Below are 25,761 nucleotides of genomic sequence, written 5' to 3' on the forward strand. Positions count from 1 at the left end.
GCCAGTGACGACAAAATCAGAAAACCAGTCAGTGTCTGGTGTGACTACCAATTGCAGTGCGACACATCTCCTTCACATATAGTTAACCAGGCTGTTGATTGTGGCCTGTGGAATGTTCTTCCACTCCTCTTCAATTATTGTGCGAAGTTGCTGGATATTTGCGGGACCTGGAACACACTATCATACATGTCAATCCAGAGCATCCCAAACATGCTCATTGGGTGACATGTCTGGTGAGTATGCAGACCATAGAAGAACTGGAACATTTTCAGTTTCCAGGAATTGTGTACAATTACTTGCAACATAGGACCGTGCATATCATGCTGAAACATGAGGTGATTGTTGCAGATGAATGGCGTGACAATGGGCCTCAAGATGGGCCTCGTCATGGTATATTCAAATTGCCATCGATAAAATGCAAATGTGTTCATTGTCCGTAGCTTATGCCAGCCTATAGCATACCGCCGCCATGACTCTGTTCACAATGTTGACATCAGCACACCGCTCGGCCACACGACCCCATACACACTTTCTGCCCTCTGCCCAGTACAGTTTAAATCGGGATTCATCCGTGAAGAGTGTGTATGGTGCTCACCCATCAAAGGTGAGCATTTGCCCACTGAAGTTGGTTACGACGCCAAACTGCAGTCAGATCAAGACCCTGGTGAGGATGACGAGCACGCAGATGAGCTCTCTGACAGTTTGTGCAGAAATTCTTCACTTATGTAAACCCACAGTTTCATCAGCTGTCCGGGTGGCTGGTGTCAGACGATGCCACAGGTGAAGGACCTGAATGTGGCGGTCCTGGGCTGGCAGGTGGTCTGCGGTTGTGAGGCCAGTTGGATGTACTGCCAAATTATCTAAAACAATGTTTGAAGCACCTTATCATAGATAAATGAATATTACATTCTCTGGTAACAGCTCTGATCAACAATCCTGTGGTCAGCATGCCAATTGCATACTCCCTCGAAACTTGAGATATCTGTGTCATTGTGATGTATGACAAAACTGCACATTTTAGAGTGACCTTTTATTGTCCCCAGCACAAGGTGCACCTGTTTAATCAGATTCTTGATATGCCACACCTGTCAGGTGGATATATTATCTTGAAAAAGGAGAGATTCTGACTAACAGGGACATAAAGCAAATTAAGAAATAAGCTTTTTGTGTATGGAATATTTCAGGGATCTTTTATTTCACGTATAATCGGGTGGTTGTGGATGGGTTGTTAGCAATTGGATGCAGGTGTTGGTGAACAAACACTTGACCTAGCATACATTTTGTAGTGTTTGAGGTATTGTATTGCAAGCAGTCAAGTAAGCAGAAGTGGGACCAAGTCATTGTTTTACAAGTCACAAGTAAGTCTCAAGTCTTAGCACTCAAGTCCCAAGTCAAGACCGTCAAGTCTCAAGTCCTAAACTTTGAGTTGGTCATCAATGGTCATCATCTATCGAGTATCGCTATCGGGCACAACCGGCGATGTAGGCTTGTACACAATCGCCCAATCTTTAATGCACACTCACTCACTCACTCACTCACTCACTCACTCACTCACACACTCTCTCTTTGTGGTTACAGTAGGCTAACGTATGTCAAGGGTTTTAGGAACAGCAGTAACATCAGGCAGGATTTAGGCTACCAAATGCCTAGCCAGTTGTAGCTCAATCTTGGGTGCAATGATCATGTTCCAGCACTGACTGACTGTGTGGAGGCTCATTCATTTAACATTACGTTAGCCTACATTATACACTAGTAAAGTAATAAAATATATAGCTGTCGGCTATATCGGCTATATTAGCCACGACCATCTGTAATTTTCTTCCTGCATGTTTTTCAAGTTGCAATACGTTTTGTGTTGATACACCGTTGTCTTTATATCCGAAAATAATAATTTTGGGTATCATATTTCCAAGAGCTCCATCTGAATTCATCCGCCGACGTTCCTCTGCACTGCCACATGCAACTTTTTCTCAGCTGGCACCATTTGATTAGCTGCTGTACGATTCAAACTGTAATAAGTTAAATGAAGAGTTGATGCGCTGCACACTTTTTTTAATACCATCATTTTTAATATTTGGGCTTGGGGAGGGTATCAAGTCAGGTCGAGTCATAACGCTCAAGTCCAAGTCAAGTCATGAGCCATTGGTGTCAAAGTCGAGTTGCAAGTCATCATATTTGTGACTCGAGTCCAAGTCATGTGACTCGAGTCCACACCTCTGCAAGTAAGTATTGTAAGTATTGTGTGCAAATGGGGGACATGATGACAACCTTTTTCTTAAAAACATTGTAACAAGATGAGGCCATTAGTGAGAAGAGTGAAAATATGGTTAACTTTTGGAATATTAGTCATATTTTCATCACCATTGCAGAATAAATTCTTCACCTTTTCTAGCTGTGATGGGTTAGTATCTCGAAGTAGCCCTACAACAAATTACCATGCACATCTTCCATTTAAGTGGGCCTAGTTGCCTAGTAAATTGTAGACTACTCTATGTATTTCAAGTTTTGCTGTATGCGATCCCATGTGCAGCTGGTTTATAGCCTACATTCATATTTAACAGGCAAACATGTAGACAGCTGATATTTTACACTGAACAAAAACTATGAATGCAACATTTAAAGTGTTTGCGCTGTGTGTCATGAGATGAAATAATGGATCACAGAAATACTCACAAAAAGCTTGTCTCTAAAATGTTAGTGAGCATTTCTCATTTGACAAGATAATCTATCCACCTGACAGGTGTGGCATATCAAGATGCTGATTAAACAGCATGATCATTACACAGGTGCACCTTCTGCGGGGGACAATAAAAAGCCACTCTAAAATGTGCAGTTTTGTCACAGAACACAATGCCACATATGTCTGAAGTTTTGATGGAGTGCGCAATTGGCATGCTGACTGCAGGAATGTCCACCAGAGCTTTTGCCAGAGAATTTAATGTTAATTTCTCTACCATAAGCCTCCGCCAACGTCGTTTTAGAGAATTTGATCGTCAAACCGGCCTCACAACCGCAGACCAAGCGTAGGGCGTAGTGTGGGCGAGCTGTTTGTTGATGTCAACGTTTGTGAAAAGATGGCCCCATGGTGGTGGTATGGTTATGGTATGGGCAGGCATAAACTACGGTCAACGAACATGATTGCATTTCATCAATGGCAATTTGAATGCACAGAGATACCGTGATGAGTTCCCGAGGCCCGTTGTCGTGCCATTCATCTGCCGCCATCACCTCATCTTTCAGCATGATAATTGGCTGGTCCCATATCGAAAGGATCTGCACTCAATTCCTGGAAGCTGAAAATGTCCCAGTTCTTCCATGACCTGAATGCTCACCAGACATGTCACCCATTGAGCATGTTTGAGATGCTATTGATCGACATGTTCCAGTTCCGGCCAATATTCAGCAACTTCGCACTGCCATTGATGAGGAGTGGGACAACCTTCCAAACGCCACAATCAACAGCCTGATCAGCTCTATGTGAAGGAGATGTGTCGCGCTGCTTGAGGCAAATGGTGGTCACACCAGATACTGACTGGTTTTCTGATCCACGCCCCTACCTTTTTTTAAGGTATCTGTGACCAACAGGTACATACATGTACGTATCTGTATTCCCAGTCATGTGAAATCCATAAATTAGGGCCTAATGAATTTATGTCAGTGAACAAATTTCTTTATTTGAACAGTAATTCCCTAAAACCTTTGAAATTGTTGCAGGTTGTGTTTATTTGTGTACGCCACTACTGTTTTTTAGCCTATTGTAATAAAAAATTAAATGAGTAGCCTAGACAACGTTTCAGAATTCACAGGCAGTGCTTCTTATTAGGTTGGGGGGAAAATCAATGCACATCGAACTATCATTGTCCAAACACACCAAGACAGTCGTGAAGAGGGCACGACAACACCTTTTCCCCAACAGGAGACTGAAAAGATTTGGCATGGGTGCCCATTTCCTCAAAAGGTTCTACAGCTACACCATCGAGAGCATCCTGACCGGTTTGCATCACCACCTGGTATGGCAACTGCTCGGCATCTGACCGTAAGGCGCTACAGAGGGTAGTGCGTATGAGCCAGTACATCATTGTGGCCAAGCTTCCTGCCATCCAGGAGTTATATAATAGGCGGTGTCAGATGAAAGCCCAAAAAATGGTCAGAGACTCCAGTCACCCAAGTCATAGATGGTTTTCTCTGCTACCGCACGGCAAGTGGTACAGGAGCACCAAGTCTAGTACCAAAAGGCTCCTTAACAGTTTAAGCCATAAGACTGCTGAACAATTCAAAAAATGGCCACCGGACTATTTACATTGACACCCCCCCCCCCCCCCCCCCCCCCCCCCCCCCCTATTTGTTTTATACACTGCTGCTACTCGCTGTCTATTATCTATGCATAGTCACTTCACCCCTACCTACATGTACAAATTACCTCGACTAACATGTACCCTCGCACATTGACTCGGTACCAGGACCTCCTGTATATAGCCTCGTTATTGTTATTTTATTGTGTTAGTTTTATTATTTTTTACTTTAGTTTATTTGGTAAATATTTTCTTAACTCTTGAACTTGAACTGCACTGTTGGTTAAGGACTTGGAAGTACGCATTTCATGGTTAGGTCTACACTTGTATTCAGCGCATGTGACAAAGTTTGATTTGATTTGAATAAAATACGTTTCCTGTCACCATAAAAGGTGAATAGATGGCATTTTCCTGACGGAGTTATAATGCCCGTTCAAGCATGCACAGTTTTACGACAGGTCTGATTTTATAATGGGAAACATGCATACAGTGCCTTGCAAAAGTATTAATCTCCCTTTGCATTACAACCTGTAACTTAAATTGATTTTTATTTGGATTTCATGTAATGGACATACACAAAATATTCCAAATTGATGAAGTGAAATGAAAAAAAAATGTAATGTTTCCAAAATTCACCCAAAAAATGTACAGAAAAGTGGTGCGTGCAAATGTATTCATCCCCTTTGCTATGAAGCCCATAAATAAGATCTGGTGCAACCAATTACCTTCAGAAGTCATTTAATTAGTTAAATAAAGTCCACCTGTGTGCAATCTCAGTGTCACATGATCTGTCACATGATCTCAGAATATATACATCTGTTCTGAAAGGCCCCAGAGTTTACAACACCACTAAGCAAGGGGCACCACCAGCCAAGCGGCACCATGAAGACCAAGGAGCTCTCCAAACAGGTCAGGGACAAAGTTGTGGAGAAGTACAGATCACCATTTGGGTTATAAAAAATATCAGAAACTTTGAAAATCCCACGGATCACCATTAAATCCATTATTAAAAAATGGAAAGAATATGGCACCACAACAAACCTGCCAAGAGAGGGCCGCCCACCAAAACTCACAGACCGGGCAGGGACAGCATTAATCAGAGAGGCAACAAAGAGATCAAAGATAACCCTGAAGGAGCTGCAAAGCTCCACAGCGGAGATTGGAGTATCTGTCCATAGGACCACTTTGAGCCGTACACTCCACAGAGCTGAACTTTACGGAAGAGGGGCCAGAAAAAAGTACAAAAAATAAGCAAACATATTTGGGGTTCGCCAAAAGGCATGTGGGAGACTCCCCAAACATATGGAAGAAGGTACTATGGTAAGATAAGACTAAAATGTACCTTTTTGGCCACCAAGGAAAAACACTATGTCTGGCGCAAACCCAACACCTCCAATCACCCCGAGAACACCACCCCCACAGTGAAGCATGGTGGTGGCAGCATCATGCTGTGGGGATGTTTTTCATCGGCAGGGACTGGAAAACTGGTCAGAATTGAAGGAATGATGGATGGCGCTAAATACAGGAAAATTCTTGAGGGAAACCTGTTTCAGTCTTCCAGAGATTTGAGACTAGGATGGAGGTTCACCTTCCAGCAGGACAATGACCCTAAGCATACTGCTAAAGCAACACTCAAGTGGTTTAAGGGGAAATATTTAAATGTCTCGGAAGGGCCTAGTCAAAGCCCATACCTCAATCCAATTGAGAATCTGTGGTATGATTTAAAGATTGCTGTACACCAGCGGAACCCATCCTACTTGAAATGGCTGGAGGAGTTTTACCTTGAAGAATGAGCAAAAATCCCAGTGGCTACATGTACCAAGCTTATAGAAACATACACCAAGAGACTTGCAGCTGTAATTTCTGCAAAATATGGCTCTACAAAGTATTGACATTGGGGAGGGTGAATAATTATGCACACTCAAGTTTTCTGTTTTTTTGTCTTATTTATTTTATCCCAAAACAAATTTGCATCTTCAAAGTGGTAGTCATGTTGTGTAAATCAAATGATACAACCCCCCCCCCCCAAATTATTTTTAATTCCAGGTTGTAAGGCAACAAAATAGGAAAAGGTCTAAGGGGGTGAATACTTTTGCAAGCCACTGAATGTATGGCGTGCACACATTTTTTTACAGGTATTCTTTTTTCAGCATTCTCACATAGGTGTTCCTCTTTTCCGGGTTGGATAGGACAGTGTGTAGAGCTATGGCGATGGTGTCATCTGTGGATGTGTTTGTGTGGTATGCAAATTGGAGTGGGTACAGGGTGTTAGATAAGGTGGAGCTGTTGTAGTCCTTGGCAAGCCTCTCGATGCACATCATGATGAAATACTGAGTGATACGATATTCATGTAGGGTAATTATCTTTGATCACATGGGTACAAGAACAATGGTGGACATTTTTAAGCATGTGGTAATCATAGACTGGGACAGGGAGAGGTTGAATATGTCTGGGAACACTCCAGCCTGCAAATCTACATGCTCTGAGGTCACGGCCATGGATACCGCCTGGGTCAGCTGCTTTGTGAATATTCACTCACTTGAAGGTCTTACTCATGTTGGCCACAGATATCGAGAGCTTAAATTCCTCTAAAGCAGTGGCAGGCCCACGTAGGGTGATCAGTGTTGATTACCTCGAAGCGAGCATAGAAAGTGTTCAGCTCGTCTGGGAAAGAGGATTTGGTGCTTGCCCCGTAACTGGTTTTACTTTTGTAGTCAGTGATTGTTTCTAGTCCTTGTCACCTGCGTCTCGCATTCATGTCTTTTTTGTGTCTTTGATTGATTTCTGGAGGTTATAGCTGGTCTTTTTGTGTTCATCCATATCCTTAGAAATCCGACTGGAGTTAAATGCATTGGTCCACGCTCTGTTTTGTGTGGATGTTGCCATTTACCCACGATTTCTGGTTGGGATATGTGCAAATAGTCATTGATGGAACAACGTCCTCTATGCAGTTCCTGATTTTGATTGGTCAGACAAGCATTGAACAGATCTTACCACAAACAATTCCTGATTACATTTTTGCCTGTAGGCTGTTAGGAGTAGGACGGAGGTGTCATTTTAATGTTTTCTTTTAAATCCACAACTAGAATGTGGAACACAGTCTCATAGAAGATCAAGATACTTTTTCTAAACTCGCTGAATTAAAACAAATTATGATAAATGTAATATATTACGTATTGGATCACACAAAAAAAAACTTTTACATTACCATGAATTTTACCAATAAAATGGTCTGACAGGGATGTGGACATACTCAGTGTACATATCCCAAAAGAAAATAAATTCTCACTCCAAAACATTTTTATAGAAAGTTTGCAAAAAATAAATCTTGCTACAATGGAAAGGAAAATCACCCCGATTACCTCTTTAGTCATATTACAGTTGACCTATTTGCTTCTACACTGCTCAAAAAAATAAAGGGAACACTAAAATAACACATCCTAGATCTGAATGAATGAAATATTCTTATTAAATACTTTTTTCTTTACATAGTTGAATGTGCTGACAACAAAATCACACAAAAAGTATCAATGGAAATCAAATTTATCAACCCATGGAGGTCTGGATTTGGAGTCAGACTAACAATTAAAGTGGAAAACCACACTACAGGCTGATCCAACTTTGCTGTAATGTCAAAGTGAGTCAAAATGAGGCTCAGTAGTGTGTGTGGCCTCCACGTGCTTGTAAGACCTCCCTACAATACCTGGGCATGCTCCTGATGAGGTGGTGGATGGTCTCCTGAGGGATCTCCTCCCAGACCTGGACTAAAGCATTTGCCAACTCCTGGACAGTCTGTGGTGCAACGTGGCGTTGGTGGATGGAGCGAGACATGATGTCCCAGATGTGCTCAATTGGATTCAGGTCTGGGGAACAGGCGGTCCAGTCCATAGCATCAATGCCTTCCTCTTGCAGGAACTGTTGACACACTCCAGCCACATAAGGTCTAGGATTGTCTTGCATTAGGAGGAACCCAGGGCCAACCGCACCAGCATATGGTCTCACAAGGGGTCTGAGGATCTCATCTCGGTACCTAATGGCAGTCAGGCTACCTCTGGCGAGCGCATGGAGGACTGTGCGGCCCCCCAAAGAAATGCCACCCCACACAATGACTGACCCACCGCCAAACCGGTCATGCTGCAGGATGTTGCAGGCAGCAGACTCTGTCACGTCTGTCACGTGCTCAGTGTGAACCTGCTTTCATCTGTGAAGAGCACAGGGAGCCAGTGGTGAATTTGACAATCTTGGTGTTCTCTAGCAAATGCCAAACGTCCTGCATGGTGTTGGGCTGTAAGCACAACCCCCACCGGTGGACGTCGGGCCCTCATACCACCCTCATGGAATCTGTTTCTGACCGTTTGAGCAGACACATGCACATTTGTGGCCTGTAGGAGGTCATTTTGCAGGGCTCTGGCAGTGCTCCTCCTGCTCCTCCTTGCACAAAGGCGGAGGTAGCGGTCCTGCTGCTGGGTTGTTGCCCTCCTACGGCCTACTCCACGTCTCCTGATGTACTGGCCTGTCTCCTGGTAGCGCCCCCATGCTCTGGACACTACGCTGACAGACACAGAAAACCTTCTTGCCACAGCTCGCATTGATGTCGCATCCTGGATGAGCTGCACTACCTGAGCCACTTGTGTGGGTTGTAGACTCCATCTCATGCTACCACTAGAGTGAAAGCACCGCCAGCATTCAAAAGTGACCAAAACATCAGCCAGGAAGCATAGGAACTGAGAAGTGGTCTGTGGTCACCACCTGCAGAACCACTCCTTTATTGGGGATGTCTTGCTAATTGCCTATAATTTCCACCTGTCATCTATTTTATTTGCATAACAGCATGTGAAATGTATTGTCAATCAGTGTTGCTTCCTAAGTGGACAGTTTGATTTCACAGAAGTGTGATTGACTTGGAGTTACATTGTGTTGTAATGTAAGATGAACTCAGCAAAAATATAAATGTCCTTTATTCAGGACCCTATCTTTCAAAGATAATTCATAAAAATCCAAAATAAATTCACAGATCTTCATTTTTTCCCATGCTTGTTCAATGAACCATACACAATAAATTGACATGCACCTGTGTAACGATCATTAAGACACAAACACCTTACAGACGGTAGGCAATTAAGGTCACAGTTGTGAAAATGTAGGACACTAAAAGAGGCCTTTCTACTGACTCTGAAAACACCAAACACCAGGGTTCCTGCTCATCTGCGTGAAAGTGCCTTAGGCATGCAAGGAGGCATGGAGGACCCTGGTGTTTGGTGTTTTTCAGAGTCAGTAGAAAGGCCTCTTTAGTGTCCTACATTTTCATAACTGTGACCTTAATTGGAGGACTGCAGATGTTGCCAGGGCAATAAATTGCAATAAATTGCAATATCCGTACTGTGAGACGCCTAAGAAAGCGCTACAGGGAGACAGAATGGACAGCTGATCGTCCTTGCAGTGGCAGACTACGTGTAACAACCCCTGCACAGGATTGGTACATCCGAACATCACACCTGCGGGACAGATACAGGATGGCAACAACAACTGCCTGAGTTACACCAGGAACACACAATCCCTCCATCAGTGCTCAGACTGTCCGCAATAGGCTGAGAGAGGCCTGGACTGAGGGCTTGTAGTCCTGTTGTAAGGCAGGCCCTCACCAGACATCACCGGCAACAAAGTCACCTATGGTCACAAACCCACCATCTCTAGACCAGACAGTACTGACAAAAAGTGTTCTTCACTTACGAGTCGTGGTTTTGTCTCACCAGGGGTGATGGTCGGATTTGCGTTTATCGTTGACGGAATGAGCATTACACCGAGGCCTGTACTCTGGAGCAGGATCGATTTGGAGGTGGATGGGTCCGGAATGGTCTAGGGCGGTTTGTCACAGCATCATCTGAGCTTGTTGTCATTGCAGGCAATCTCAACGCTGTGCGCTACTGGGAAAACATCCTACTTCCTCATGTGATACCCTTCCTGCAGGCTCATCCTGACATGACCCTGCAGCATGACAATGCCAACAGCCATACTGCTTGTTCTGTGTGTGATTTCCTGCAAGACAGGAATGTCAGTGTTCTGCAATGGCCAGCGAAGATCCCGGATCTCAATCCCATTGAGCATATCTTGGACCTGTTGGATCGGAGGGTGAGGGCTAGGGCCATTCCCCCCAGTAATGTCCGGGATCTTGCAGGTGCCTTGGTAGAAGTGTGGGGTAACATCTCATAACAAGAACTGGCAAATATGGTACAGTCCATGAGGAGGAAATGCACTGCAGTACTTAATGCAGCTGGTGGCCCCACTTTTGACCCCACTTTGTTCAGGGACACATTATTTCATTTCTGTTAGTCACATGTCTGTGGAACTTCTTTAGTTTATTTCTCAGTTGTTGAATCTTGTTATGTTCATACAAATATTTACACATTATGTTTGCTGAAAATAAACGTAGTTGACAGTGAGAGGACGTTTATTTTTTTGTTAAATTCATGTAAACATTTTTAAAGTGTCATTATTTAACTTCATATGGCTGCAGGGGCAGTATGGAGTAGCTTGGATGAAAGGTGCCCAGAGGTGCCCAGAGTAAACGGCCTGCTCCTCAGTCCCAGTTGTTAATATATTCATATTATTATTAGTATTGGATAGAAAACACTCAGAAGTTTCTAAAACTGTTTGAATGATGTCTGTGAGTATAACAGAACTGATATGGCAGGCAAAAACCTGAGATGAAATCCAAACAGTAAGTGGGAAATCTGAGGTTGGTCGATATTCAACCCAGCCCCTATTGAATACACAGTGGGATATGAATAAAGTTGCACTTCCTAGGGCTTCCACTAGATGTCAAACGTCTTTAGAAACTTGAATAAAGCTTCTACTGTGTTGTGGAGCCGGATGGGAGCTCTTTGAGTCAGAGGTCTGGCAGAGAGCCAGGTTCTGCTCATGTGCATTTCACATGATAGAGTTCCATGGCTTCTCTACAGACATAGGAATTCTCCGGTTGGAACTTAATTGAACATTTATGATAACAACATCCTAAAGATTAATTCTATACTTAGTTTGACAAGTTTCTTCGACCTGTAATATAACTTTTTGAAGTTTTCATCCGACATTCGGATGGACCTGCACGAGCGTATGGATTTGTGTACTAAACGCGTTAAAAATAGTAGCTACTTGGACATAAATAATGGAAATTATCGAACAAATCAAGCATTTATTGTGGAACTAGGATTGATGGGAGTGCATTCTGATGAAGATCGTCAAAGTTAAGGGAATATTTATAATGTGATTTCTGATTTCTGTTGACTCCAACATGTCGGATAATTTTATTTATTTTCTTGCTTTTTCCGGTAAGTTAAAAAAAAAAATCTAACACAGTGGTTGCATTAAGGAGAGGTATATCTATATTTCCATGTCTAACAATTGTATTTATCGACATTTATAATGAGCATTTCTGTAAAATGATGTGGCTCTTTGCAATATCACCAAATGTTTTTGGAACTAGTGAACACGTTATGTATACGCGCCAATGTATACTGAGATTTTTTTTATATAAATATGAACTTTATCAAACAAAACATACATGTATTGTGTAACATGAAGTCCTATTAGTGTCATCTGATGAAGATCATCAAAGGTTAGTGATTCATTTAATCTCTATTTGTGCTTTTTGTGACTGAATTTTTCTGAGTTGGTAGTGACCTAACATAATCGTTTGTGGTGCTTTTGCTGTAAAGCCTATTTGAAATTGGACACTGTGGTGGGATTAACAACAAGATTACCTTTAAAACTGTATAAAATACATGTATGTTTGAGGAATTTTAATTATGAGATTTCTGTTGTTTTGAATTTGGTGCCCTGCACTTTCACTGGCTGTTGTCATATCGATCCCCTTAACGGGATTGCAGCCCTAGCAAGTTTTAAACTGGCATTGTTTCAAGTGAATGGTGATCCATTTATTAAAGTGGCCAGTGATTAGGTCTCTATGTAGGCAGCAGCCTCTCTGAGTTAATGATTGCTGTTTAGCAGTCTGATGGCATTGAGATAGAAGATGTTTTTCAGTCTCTCGTCCCAGCTTTTATGCACCTGTATTGACCTCGCCTTCTGGATGGTAGCAGTGTGAACAGGCAGTGGCTAGGGTGGTAGTTGTCCTAGATTATCTTTTTTGCCTTCCTGTGACATTGGGTGCTGTAGGTGTGATGGAGGGCAGGTAGTTTGCCCCCGGTGATGCATTGGGCAACACCTTCTGGAGAGCCTTGCAGGTAAAGGTGGTGGAGTTGCCTCACAAGTCCTCAACTGGCATTAAATAGTACTCACAAATACCAGTTTCAACGTCAACAGCGAAGAGGCGACTTGGGGCGTCTGGCCTTCTCGGCAATGTTGCAAAGAAAAAGCCATCTCTCAGACAGGCCAATCAAAATTAAAGATTGAGATGGGCAGACGAACACAGACACAACTCTGCCTAGAAGGCCAGCATCCTTGAGTCGCCTCTTCGCTGTTGACATTGAGACTGATGTTTTGCGGGTACTATTTAATGAAGCTGCCAGCTGAGGACTTGTGAAGCGTCTGTTTCCAAAACTAGACACTCTAATGTACTTGTCCTCTTGCTCAGTTGTGCACCGGGGCCTCCCACTCCTATTTCTATTCTGGTTAGGGCCAGTTTGTGCAGTTCTGTGAAAGCAGCGCTGTAACTGGCTCTCATGAGGACCGCAACAGGAAAGGATGACCCAGAGTTACCTCTGCTGCAGAGGATACGTTCATTAGAGTTACCAGCCTCAGAAATCGCAGCCCAAATAAATGCTTCACAGTTCAAGTAACAGACACATCTCAACATCAGCTGTTTAGAGGAGACTAAGTCAATCAGGCCTTCATGGACAAATTGCTGCAAAGAAACTACTACTAAACGACAACAATAAGATGGAGACTTACTTGGGCCAAAAACATAAGCTATGGACATTAGACTGGTGGAAATCTGTACTTTGGTCTGATGAGTCCAACTTGAGAGCCATGGTTCCAACCGCCGTGCCTTTTGTGAGACGCTGAGTAGGTGAACTGCGGATCTCCACATGTGTGGCTCCCACCGTGAATCATGGAGGAGGAGGTGTGATGGTGTGGGAGTGCTTTGCTACTTTGATGCTGTCTGTGATTTAGTTTGAATTGATGGCAGACTTTACCAGCATGGCTACCACAGCTTTCTGCAGCGATATGCCATCCCATCTGGTTTGCGCTTAGTGGGACTATCATTTGTTTTTCAACAGGACATTGACCAAACACACCACCAGGCACACCACATAATCGCCCGACCTCAACCCAATTGAGATGGTTCTGGAGTTGGACCGCAGTGCGAAGGAAAAGCAGCCAACAAGTGATCATCATGTGTGGGAACTCCTTCAAGACTGTTGGAAAAGCTTTCCAGATGAAGCTAGTTGAGAGAATGCCAAGGGTGCAAAGCTGTCATGAAGGCAAAGGGTGGCTACTTTGAAGCATCTAAAAAATAAAATATATTTTGATTTGTTTAACACTTTTTTGGTTTACTCCATGATTCCATACGTGTTATTTCATAGTTTCGATGTCTTCACTATTATTCTGTAATGTAGAAAATAGTCAAAATAAAGAAATGCCCTTGAATGAGTTGGTGTGTATAACTTTTGACTGCTACTGTATATCTTTTACCTTGGAATGTTTACAGAAATGATTTATGTGTTGCTTTTGATACACTTCGTGTGCACTTTTTAAAAAAATAATCTTTATAGAATACCAAACTGAGAAGGAAGACTTTAGTGTAATGTCTTTAAAACTCAATTATTCATCCCAAATGGCACCCTATTCCCGTTACAGTGCACTTCTTTTGACAAGGGCCAGTAGGGTACCATTTGCGACACAGACAATGTGTCTGTTTTCAGAACGGGGCTGAGTTACAATTCCAAGTAACAGTTGTTTTATGTCAAGCTGTCAGAGAAAAGGACAGAGTTGTGCTTGGATGCTAGACTTCTACTTGTACAATGTCAAATACTTTTGAAAAATTCTTGCTGTACTGTTCCTTTTAGTTACTATGAAAATGGATCTTTGGTTGAATTTGTTTCTGTTCAAGGATACAACCCCGGCTCTGTTTGCAGCAATTATAAATATTGAAACCCTCTCTCTTAACATTTTACATTTATTTCTCATTGGAGCTTGAAATTGATTTGAAGTTGGCTGAACGAAGACAAGCATTTGAACCCCTAGCAGCCCAGTGAGAGGAGAGATGAATTGGAAAGTGTTTTTGCTGAGAGAAGCTACATTCTGATAATGTTAGATTGATAAATGCTCGACACGTCTTACTACAGCGATTTTCTCTTTTCCCTGTTTGTGCTCAGTTGACAATGTTCGATTCAGACAGACACACTGCTTTCCAAGCTCTCTAGTTTGTCCTGTCTCAAACCAAAACAGAGTTGTGGGGAATATATGTAGTGTCTGCTGTGCTACTGGCTTATTTGTCATAAAAGGCTTGATTTATTTATACTTTCTTCCATTTTATTTATATTTTGTTATGCTCACGTCCGTATTACATACTGTTGCTCAATGTTTCAATGATCAACCTTTCAGATGGTTGATGTTCTAGTCTAGTCATATCTTGGAGGTCAAGGAAAGTCTAGTATGCTTTGTGTTTCAGTCAGATGAGTTGATCAACAGAGTAGGAGTACTGATTTAGGATCCGCAATACCTTTTTAGTTAATAAATAAAGGGTTATATTGCCAGGGAAGACCTTATCATAGATCAGCTGTAATACTCCCAGATGCTAGATGCCTACATCAGACAGTAGTGATGGGGGGGAAATCAATACAGTTACATATGGCAATGTTATTTAAATTGTATTTTTGCTTCTGTTGGTTGCGTTGGCTAGCGCTATAGTCGGCTGAACCTGCGCCAAAACGCAAGAATGTTTCATCCTATAGCTTGTTCTCCATCTTCTTTTTAAATAGTGAGCCAACATGTTTTCAGCATTTCTATTTCCCTGACTGATCAAAACTGGTTTTCTAAATCTCCCTCTTGTGTCTCGGTAGCAGACATATAGAGAGCAATATGTTTGGAACATTAAATTGCAGTAAAATCACAATATCAAATCGCAATACATTTAGAATCGTGACAATCGCAATACATATCGGCACCTAAGTATCATGACAATATTGTATCGTGAGGTCCCTGGCAATTTCAAGCCCAATCAGACAGTCACACCATCAGTCATAATCACCACCAGATTTTCCTACTCTTCTCCCTCTCCAGCTGGCCATGACTCACCTCAGCCACCACCTGAACTTCGGCATGAAACCAGACCACGCCCGAAACTTCCTGTCCAACTGTGGCATCCGCCAGCCCAAGTATGGAGACAGGGAGGTCCTCCAAATGTATATGATGAGGAAGAAGGGTGGGTACCTACAGTACAACACATACGTGCAGACACACACAGACACAGATGCACGCACACACACACACCACACACACACTTCATCAATATTGATTAATGGATGTAACTTCTATCTATGCTGAATAACCAACCTCTCTCTGGTTGGTCAGGAATCAACACCTTGATCAACATTAAGTCTCGTCTCAGACAAGACGACCCCTTCCCTCCAGGTAGACTCTACTTCCATAAGGAGGTCTACGCAATGTCACCAACCACTGATGCAATGGACATTCTTAATCCCTTATCTAATACAAATTTAGCAAATGCAAAGTCCCTAAATCAAGCAGTTGCAGTCCTGCAATGCCTCAGTGTGGGTAGGCCCTGCACTTATTTCCATGAGTGAGTTCTAAGAAATATCACAAACCACTAATGCAAGGGCCATTCTAATTCCAATACACCTTTGCATTGTGTGCTAATACATGTGTGCTATTAGATTTGTGAAGGTTTGAGACAGAATAAATACACTTGAGCAGAATGAATCAACTTGATTCAAACCGGTATAGGTCATATTTCAGGTCACTATTGGATTTTCACCTGTGATATTTGTCAGATTGTGTTGATTTGGTTTGTCTCAGAGACCTGTGGTTCCTGTGTAAATGTCTGATCTACTATAGACTGAGATGCCCATTAAATTATCTCTCCCTCCCTCATCTCTGTCTCTTTCTCCTCCCCACCTCCCTCCCTCTCTCTTTCTCTCTCACCATATATTCCTCTCTCGGTCTCTTTCCTCTCTCCCTGTCTCTCTCTCTTTCTCTCCTCAACCCCCCTTCTCTCCTCATCTCTTTTTTTCTCTCTTCCAGGATCAATCACAACGAGCGGCTGGAGTTTCTTGGCGATGCCATTGTGGGGTTTCTCACCAGGTGAGATTTATGTCCGTCAGGTCCCTCGCTTTCATTTTTTTGACAGACACGTTTGCTAATCGAACATGGCGACGACTCTCTCCCCCTCTTCTCCTCCTTCCTCTTACTCTACTCTGTGATTTCACCCTTAATTGGGGATTGGGTTGTAATTTCACTACAGCCCTTTTCATAGGGCCTTACTGAAAGTCTCCATGACAACCAGCAATTAGCTGTGTAAATGCTGCGTGTGTTATTGACTGAGTCACTCCCAGGTGAGAGGGTACCGTTGTGGCCCAGGCACCACTCAGCGTGCACTGCCATACTACTAATTACATAGAGCTATTATTACTACAGTCACTACCTCCCTACCTAGCTACCTCTCTGCATCCCAAATAGTACCCTATTCCTTATGTAGCCATATGGGCCCTGGTCAAAAGTAATGTACTACATAGGGAATAGGGTACCATTTGGGACACAATCTTTCTTTGGATAGAAAGGTAGCTGGAGAGGGGAAATGTCTAGGCTAGCCCAGCTTAGCTCATTAGGTAGTTTCTGCACGTCAAATCATAGAAGCCTCACCGGGAAAAAGGTGAGCTGAGGGCTGCCCTGTTCATTTTAAAATGAAAACCTTCCTAGGGATGAGTTGTTGTTTTTCACTTCTCTCCGTTTTCCATTTCCGGCTGTTTGTTGTTAGAGATGAGAGCAAGTAATTTATTTCACCCCTGCCAATATATAGCCTTGGATAGACCTAGCCCCGACTGCAAGAGTTTGACTGTAATAGGAGTTGACCGTTAGGAGTGGATGGCTAGGAGTCCGTTTTAGCTGTTTTACCCAGCAGATGACTGCTTCCCAAATGGCACCCTATTCCATTTACAGTGCACTACTTTTGACCATAGCTCTCAGTGAACTATAAAGCAGATACGGTGCCATTTGGGATTCAGCCATGGATGGAGTGAGTGAGGAAGGAAAGGGGTGGTTAACTGCTGTTTCTGTGGACTTGGGCAGTTCCTCTTATCTTGTGTTGCTCCTCTTCTGATGTAGGCATTCATAAGGACCCGTTCAGCCCACGCAACTCGCTTTGGCCCTCCTCAGAGCTGTGAATAATGTATCACCCTCTTGTCTAGTTAACTGATGAAGCAAATCCAGTTAACCACCCTTGCTTCCCCTGGTAGGCACTGGACCTGCTCTGGACCACTCTACCTACCTCTTTCTCGCTCTCTCTCCCTATCTCTCTCTCTTTTCCCCTCTTCCTCACTCGCTCCCTCCATTCCAGCACTGCAGTCTCCTGGACTGAACAATTCTGAAACCGGAGTACCAGGAGCTGGGAATATAGAATATTTAGGTGTAAAATAGCAAGTGTGCTGAATTGGGATAAGGTGTTTTATTCGTCTTGATCTTTCATGGCCATTTGATGCCATGTTGATTCATCACAGGCACATGTACCTACTGCCAAGGAATAATAATTAGTGGTAGGGAGAGATAAATGAACCTAAGAAACAGAACATCACTACATCACTCACACACATCAGAAACCACCAATGGATAACCTACAACCATTCATTGAGCCTTGTGTTTTTCAAAATGCCTGTACTGGTGGCAGTAATAGCTTTCCTTAAATGTATCATGCAACAAGATAGAACTGCCAAAGGGGGAGGAGTTGCAATCTACTGCAGAGATGGCTTGCAAAGTTCTGTCATACTGTACCTTCCAGGTCTATGCCCAAAAAGTTTGAGCTTCCAATTTAAAAAATGAACCTCTCCAGAAATAAGTCTCTCACTGTTGCCGCCTGTTATAGACCCCCTCAGCTCCCAGCTGTGCCCTGGGATATGCTTAACACCTCAGCAGCCCTACAATCTAAACTAGATGCCCTCAATCTCACACAAATTATCAAGGAAACCACCAGGTACAACCCTAAATCCATAAACATGGACACCCTCATAGATAATATCCTGACCAACTTGCCCTCCAAATACACCTCTGCTATTTTCAATCAGGATCTCAGCGATCACTGCCTCGTTGCCTGCATCCGCTATGGGTCCGCGGTCAAACGACCAGCCCTCATCACTGTCAAACGCTCCCTAAAACACTTCTGCGACCTGGCCCAGGTATCCTTGAAGGATATTGACCTCATCCCGTCAGTCGAGGATGCCTGGTCGTTCTTTAACCCTTTCATACGTGAGTTCCAAATATCTCTAACGGTCGCCCCAGCGTGAGTTTTTTTATGCACGTGATGTTAGAATTTTCTCTCCATTCCAGAATGTGATTGATACGTAACAGTACATTTTATCCGCGCTGCCCTCAAACTAAAGCACGCAGCCTGTTTATATTTATACGTTGTTTCAACTTCAATTTCAAATTATTTTCTAACAAGATTTTATTTTCTAAAAACAGTTTGAATTTAGGTGTGTGCCACCTCCTCATTCATTCACATAAAAATAGTAATTTTTACTTTTGCGGACAATTACATTTTTGGGACATTTCTGACACGGACAAAATTCCCCAAGCACTTCCCAATTGTTTGTGCAGTTCACGTCTGCATACACTCATCTCCCGTCAGAACAAGATCTGCACACGTGTTCACATTTTCATTCCACATTTCTATTGTAGCATACTGTATGTATGGAGCATGATATATTTGTGTATATTCTTATCACCGCGGACACGTGAGGTAATTTTACTAATTTTATAACCTTTATGGTGTTATAGTCAATCGTGCTTATGTAGCCACATTCTTCTCTTAGCTCTGTAAAACAATGCTAATTGCGTCAGAGAAGTATTATCTTGTGTTGCATTTTGAAGCTACATGGCCTTATGACTCCCAAGTGGTGCAGCGGTCAAAGGCACAGCACATCAGTGCTAGAGGCGTCACTACAGACTCCCTGGTTCAAATCCAGGCTGCGTTTCTATCAAAGTAAGTTCCTTATTACGTTATAATAGTTTCCGTATGCCGTTTCTGCTGTAGCTCACTGTATGTATGGATCATAATATATTCCTTATAACTGCGGACACGTGAGGTAACGTTACACATTTTATAACCTTTATGGTGTTATAGTCAATCATGCTTACATAGCTACATTATTCTATTAGCTCTGTAAAACAATGCTAGTTGCGTCAGAGAACTATTAACTTGTGTTGTATTTTGAAGCTACCCTGGCCTTATGACTCCCAAGTGGCTCAGCGGTCTATGGTACTACATCTCAGTGCTAGATGTGTCACTACAAACACCCTGGTTCAAATCCAGGCTGTATCACAACTGGCTGTGATTGGGAGTCCAATAGTGCAGCGCACAATTGGCCCAGCGTTGTCCGAGTTTGGCCGGTGTAGGCCATCATTGTAAATAATACTTAGTAATTAAATTACTTGCCTAGTTAATAAATAAATAAAAAATATGACCATGGTATGTTTATTTGGTCTATTCAGCATAGCTCTGTTCTGCCCTGCCTTGCAGGGGTCAAAAGTTAGTTCCTTACTGTTATAACTCAAATCTGTGATTTTGTCAATGCAATAAACTATTTTTTATAGCAGTGTTTATTATGTTACTTCTTTGTAGTACTGTTTTATTGCTATATCCTTATATTGTATTCGAATGAATAATTCCTCTTTATTCTGTACTTTCAGAAACTACAAACATTATTTGCCAATATCATAACTGGAGCTGGACATCTTTGGAGCTGAAGAATGAGGACAGATTTTGTATGCTAACGTACACTCTTTAACAGTTTTACTGGATGAAAACACAGCAAGAAAACACATATGCCAATATGTAATAGTCATCTATTTTATTGCAGTATTGGTAGTTAGTTCAACAACTTGTTTTACTAGAGGACAAAAAACTGAATATGCATAACCCATATTTAATATCCATGCAGTGACTGAACAACAACTGCATTTCCACCCCCATCTCTAAAGGCATAGTATCATGGCTGGTCACCTGTCAAGTCACCTGTCAGGTCAGTCAGTCAATGGATTTGTATGTGAACTGTACATCCAATTACAAAAATACCTTGTTCAGTAATCATCTCACCTGTTAGTTGGCGGTGAACTATGCTGACGTTGAGGACAGCAGTGTTGATCAAATGGAAAATATCTTCTTATTCCACTTGGTCGTTTTCCGAGTGTATTCCACAAAGATGTTTATCATGTCCGCCTTATCCACGGCCCCCATTTTGAGGTTATAATCAAGCACACAATCTGGTTTGATCTTTCTCTCTCCCGTCAGGTGGTCCACCTTCCCTGTGGCCAGTGGAGAGGACATGGACGTCTCGCTTGTCATGCCACTTTACTGCCAGCTGTTGACCGTTCTCCTGGAATTCCACCTCCCCTCTCTGCATCTTCCTGCATCCGAATGCCGGCATCCCCTTCCTGTTCGACCTGACTGTGCCACGGGCCCCTGTGCTGTTGGAGAGCAGATGCTGGAAGAGTGTGGGACTGCTGTACCAATTGTCCACGTACAAAGTGTGTCCCTTGCCGAGATGAGGAGCCAGCATGGTCATCACCACGGACCCTGACACCCCAAGCCCCTCATAATGTTTGATGTCAGTGGTGGACCCTGTGTAAACTATAATGTCCTGGACAAATCCTGTCTTCACGTCGCACATGACAAAGAACTTGACTCCAAACCTGTGCCTTTTGGAGGGAATATATTGACGGAACGCCAGCCTACCTTTCCATAACATCAGGGACTCATCAATGCATAGGTCCTTGTATGACACAAAGACCCGACCAAATGATGATGTCAGGCTGATAAGAACATTTCTTATTTTGTATAACGGGTCACTTAGGATGGCAGTAGCATTGTTGACGAAATGCAGGCATCGCAGCAGAACTAGGAAGTGGTCTTGGGAAAAGCGGGTGGCAAAGAAGGGAGTTGCAAACATAGGATCTGTGCTCCAGTATTCTCTTAGGGAGTTCTTCTTTACTATACCCATGAGAAGTACTGTCACCAGGAAGGTATACGTTTCACTAATTGTGGTTGTCACCCATTTAGCGAGTTTCCCCCTCACTCCTGGCTCTCTCTTCTCCTGTAGCTCTAAGGCATAGAGATTGGTCTCCTCAACTATGTCTCCCACCAGCTCCTCTGTCAGAAACAACTTGAAGCACTCTGCTTCAGTTGGAAATGGCAAGGGGCGTTGCACTCCAGACTGGGACTCGTCAAAGCAAACAGCAGGGCCAGGAGGGGTGAAATGACTGGTGGCCTTCCAGCTACCACAGAACTCCTGTACTTCTTCCACTGTCGGTCTGCCTCCATCACCACCAGCATCTTCAAAGGGACCTGGTACTTCGTCAGTGGACAAGGGAAATTCAGATTCAGGGTTCTCAATGGCTACAAGGTTGGGGGGCAGCTCCTCACTGTCACTGTCAGAATCTCATTCCTGACTTTCATACTCAGACTCATTGTCAGAATATTTCCACATTTGTGAGTTGTCTCCTTTTTAAATACATTGTTAATGCTACAGCTTAGCTCACTAGCTACATACATAAACAACAACACTGAATGGCGCAGAGTGGGAGTTTACGTGGTTGACTGCCGGCACGCGCCACTTGTATCAATAAATCACTATCAGAAAATGTTTTGTGTGGCAATTATTTGTGTATTTACGGTTTAATTCACATGTTTTCAATTCTAGTTGAAAAAACATGCATTCCGATTCTTGCACAGATTGTAATGGGCACATATTATGTGTGTAAAATACTTTTTTTAAGGTTGTACTGATTATGATGAGCTAAGCTAATTCCAGCTGTGTAGCCATGTTTTTTGACATACAATGCATTCTGGGTTTCACGTCTGTTTGACCAAAGATCTTATAACAAAATGAGGTGAGTAAGAGTTCACTAATTTTTTGAGGACTTCCGGAAATGAATGGTGGGATGTGAACGACGGTAGATGACACACCCCTTCAACATAAACAGACCAAACTCATCTTGTCCTCTCTTATTATCTTCGGTTTCTGTGAGGAAAAAATGCATGGCTGCGCGCTGAAACTAATCGTCGGATTACTTTCGATTTCTATAAAGTGTTTTACCTAGTTATTTCGATCAATGGTGAGCTCACCCGTGATGTGATTAATTATACATAGTAATTGCTATTAGCTAATTCATATTGCAGTTTATGTCAGCCGGGAGTTAGAAAATATGACTGTGTTGGGTAAATCTTTCCTCAGAGCTAGGACAAATGTAGCCTACATTTTTCCGGTTAGGATGATTGTGTTATGCTATATTTACTTCTGTGAATATCTGAACATTGCATCCAAAAATAAACTGCTGACATTATGGACATAACTTTGTAAGGACTGTGTTTGTGTAAATAGTTTCTGAAAAAAGTGTGGCCAGCTCAAACGCTGATTGTTGCGTCATTCGAAACTGCCCTTCTAAACGAGCATTCTAAACGAGTGTTCTAATCACACAGGTGTGATCGCACGCTTCAGGGACCACTGTAGAACGATCACACCCGTGTGATGGTACGCATGAAAGGGTTCAAAGCAATTTCCTCACCATCTTAAATAAGCATGCCCCTTTCAAAAAATACAGAACTAAGAACAGATATAGCCCTTGGTTCACTCCAGACCTGACTGCCCTTGACCAGCACAAAAACATCCTGTGGCGGACTGCAATAGCATCGAATATTCCCCGCGATATGCAACTGTTCAGGGAAGTCAGGAACCAATACACAAAGTCAGTTAGGAAAGTAAAGTCTAGCTTTTTCAAACAGAAATGTTCATCCTGTAGCTCTAACTCCAAAAGGTTTTGGGACACTGTAAACTCATTGGAGAACAAGAGCACCTCCTCCCAGCTGCCCACTGCACTGAGGCTAGGCGACGCAGTCACCACCGATAAATCCATGACAATTTCTCTATGGCTGGCCATGCTTTACTCCTGGCTACACCAACTCCTGCCAACAGCTCCGCAACCCTCGCAGCTACTTGCCCGAGCCTCCCCAGCTTCTCCTTCACCCAAATCCAGATCGCAGATGTTCTGAAAGAGCTGCAGAACCTGTACCCGTACAAATCAGCTAGGCTAGACAATCTGGACCGTCTCTTTCAAAAATTATCCCCGCCATTGTTGCAACCACTATCAACAGTCTGTCAACCTCTCTTTCATTTCGTCCGAGATCCCTAAAGATTGGAAAGCTGCCTCGGTCATCGCCCTCTTCAAACGGGGTGACACTCTAGACCCAAACTGTTACAGACCTATATCCATCCTGTCCTGCCTTTCTAAAGTATTTGACAGCCTAGTTAATAAACAGATCACTGACCATTTCGAATCCCACCGTACCTTCTCCACTGTGCAATCCGGTTTCCGAGCTGTTCATGGGTGCACCTCAGCCATGCTCAAAATACTAAACGATATCACAACCGCCATCGATAAAAGACAGTACTGTGCAGCCGTCTTCATCGACCTGGCCAAGGCTTTCGACTCTGTCAATCACTGTATTCTTATCGGCAGACACAATAGCCTTGGTTTCTCAAATGACTGCCTCGCCTAGTTCACCAACTACTTCGCAGATAGAGTTCAGTGTGTAAAATCGGAGGGCCTGTTGTCCGGTTCTCTGGCAGTCTCTATGGGGGTACCACAGGGTTCAATTCTCGGGCCGACTCTTTTCTCTGTATATATCAACGATGTCGCTCTTGTTGCGGGTCCACCTCTACGCAGACGACACCATTCTGTATACATCTGGCCCTTCTTTGGAAACTGTGGAAACCTCCAAACGAGTTTCAATGCCATACAACACGCCTTCCGTGGGCTCCAACTGTTCTTAAATGCCATCAAAACCAAATGCATGTTTTTCAACCGTTCGCTGCCTGCACCTGACCGCCTGACTAGCATCACTACTCTGGACGGTTCTGACTGAATACATGGACAACTACAAATACCTAGGTGTCTGGCTAGACTGTAAACTCTACTTCCAGACTCATATCAAACATTTCCAATCCAAAATCAAATCTGGAATCGGCTTTCTATTTTGCAACAAAGCAGCCTTCACTCACGCTGCCGAACTTACCCGAGTAAAACGGACTATCCTACCGATCCTCGACTTCGGCGATGTCATCTACAAAATAGCTTCCAATACTCAGCAAATGGGATGCAGTCTATCACAGTGCCATCCGTTTTGTTACCAAAGTGCCTTATACCACCCACCACTGCGACCTGTATGCTCTAGTCGGCTGGCCCTCGCTACATATCCGTCACCTGATCCACTGGCTCCAGGTCATCTACAAGTCTATGCTAGGTAAAGCTCTGCCTTATCTAAGCTCACTGGTCACGATAACAACACCCATCCGTAGCACACGCTCCAGCGTGTCCATCTCACTGGTCATCCCCAAAGCCAACACCTCCTTTGGCCGCCTTTCCTTCCAGTTCTCTGCTGCCAGTGACTGGAACGAATTGCAAAAATCGCTGAAGCTGGAGACTTACATTTCCCTCACTAACTTTAAACATCAGCTATCTGAGCAGCTAACCGATCGCTGCAGCTGTACATAGTCCATCTGTAAATAGCCCACCCAATCTACCTACTTATCTACCAATCTATCCCCATATTGTTTTTATTTACTTTTGCTGTTCTTTTGCACACCAATATCACTACTTACACACCATCATCTGCTCATCATCATCTGCTCATCTATCACTCCAGTGTTAATCTGCTAAATTGTAATAACTTTGCGACTATGGCCTATTTATTACCATACCTCCTCATACCATTTGCACATACTGTATATATACTTTTTTTCTATTGTGTTATTGACTGTACGCTTGTTTATTCCATGTAACTCTATGTTGTTTCTGTCATACTGCTTTGCTTTATCTTGGCCAGGTCGCAGTTGTAAATGAGATCTTGTTCTCAACTAGCCTACCTGGATAAATAAAGGTGAAATAAAAAAATAAAAAATAAAAAACAAATACGTACTTACCATATGAGCAAGAAATCTGAGAACAGCAAAACAACAATGTGTCGTAATCTACCCATGCTCTGGCTGTTTCAACATAGAGTAGTACTACTACTGAAGCAGGACTTTCATTCATTAATAGCAGCTTGACATGTAACAGTCACATTTCATTTATTGGGGATTAATGATTAACCAGTGGAAGCAATGAAGAACAATTAAAACCACTGTTCAAAACTGATGTTTGTACTAAAGGTTTTAAGGTCCATACAGAGATTGGCTACATAGCTACACATCCATAGGCATACAGGTATTTTTATCCTCCTCTACAC

The 25,761-nt window shown here is 43.0% G+C and overlaps 1 pseudogene; it reads left to right on the forward strand.

Moving 5' to 3' along the window:
* Positions 1–25,761, forward strand: part of LOC110490956 (ribonuclease 3-like) — a 160,556-nt pseudogene that overhangs the window by 29,077 nt on the left and 105,718 nt on the right.

The sequence above is a fragment of the Oncorhynchus mykiss genome, chromosome 15 (assembly GCF_057628025.1).
Source record: "Oncorhynchus mykiss isolate SJ-2025 chromosome 15, ASM5762802v1, whole genome shotgun sequence".
Classification (NCBI taxonomy): Eukaryota; Metazoa; Chordata; class Actinopteri; order Salmoniformes; family Salmonidae; genus Oncorhynchus; species Oncorhynchus mykiss.